The sequence below is a fragment of the Gekko japonicus genome, unplaced genomic scaffold, assembly GCF_001447785.1.
Source record: "Gekko japonicus isolate JY-2015 unplaced genomic scaffold, Gekko_japonicus_V1.1 scaffold361, whole genome shotgun sequence".
Classification (NCBI taxonomy): Eukaryota; Metazoa; Chordata; class Lepidosauria; order Squamata; family Gekkonidae; genus Gekko; species Gekko japonicus.
In genome coordinates this window covers 979,406-980,725 of record NW_015174852.1, presented here as the reverse complement: position 1 = coordinate 980,725, position 1,320 = coordinate 979,406, and positions in this window count along the sequence as shown.

Here is a 1,320-nt window from a genome sequence, read left to right as displayed (position 1 = left end):
GGAAGGAAAAAGAAGAAGAGATTGGATTTATACCCCGCCCTTCACTACCCAGAGGAGTCTCAGAGCGGCTTACAAACTCTTTTCCCTCCCCCTCCCCACAACAGACACCCTGTGAGGGAGGTGGGGCTGAGAGAGCTCTTGACAGAAACGGCTCTTTTTCAAGGACAGCTCTTATCAGAACTACGGCTTGCCCAAGGTCATCCAGCCAGGTGCAAGTGGAGGAGTGGGGAATCAAACCCGGTTCTCCCAGATTAGAGTCCGCGCACTTAACCACTACACCAAACTGGCTGAAAGAGCAGCATCGCCAGCAAAAGCACTGGTAAGAAGGACTGTGTTAGAGGAAAGGGCAGCAAGGATGGGGCCAGGCAGGTTTCCCTTGGCAGGGAGTTCCAACGCCACTCACCTGCCGTGGAGAAGACCATCTCTCTTGCCACTACCCAACACACCTTCAACGTCAGCCGCACGTCCTGCAGTGACCTCCACGCTGAGTAGGTCTACATGGGAAGAGGCAATCCTGGAGGTACCATGCTTCCAGACGAACCCTGGTTCTTGCTTTCACGACCTTTCAAGTTGTTGTTGGAATATAAGCCACAGGTGACTTACGGTGATCCCAGAGTGATTTCTATTTAGCAAATCATAGCTTACTCTAAGAAATGCTTCAAGAGCAGCTCTTATCAGAACTACGGCTTGCCCAAGGTCATCCAGCCAGGTGCAAGTGGAGGAGTGGGGAATCAAACCCGGTTCTCCCAGATTAGAGTCCGCGCACTTAACCACGACACCAAACTGGCTGAAAGAGCAGCATCGCCAGCAAAAGCACTGGTAAGAAGGACTGTGTTAGAGGAAAGGGCAGCAAGGATGGGGCCAGGCAGGTTTCCCTTGGCAGGGAGTTCCAATGCCACTCACCTGCCGTGGAGAAGACCATCTCCCTCGCCACTACCCAACATACCTTCAAAGTTAGCGGCACGTCCTGCAGTGACCTCCACGCTGAGTAGTCCTGGAGGTACCATGCTTCCAGACGAACCCTGGTTCTTGCTTTCACGACCTTTCAAGTTGTTGTTGGAATATAAGCCACAGGTGACTTACGGTGATCCCAGAGTGATTTCTATTTAGCAAATCCTAGCTTACTCTAAGAAATGCAGGTCACACGCACCCTTCTCCCTTCCACTGTTTTCATCCTATGTCCTGAAGCTGCTTCATATATGGAGCCTGCTAGATGTTGTAAAGGAGCTGCGGTGGCTCAAGTGGTTAAGACGCTGAACTGCAGGCTGTGGAAGGGCGGCAGTTCAGCAGTTCGAGACCCGGGGTGCCGCATGACGGAGT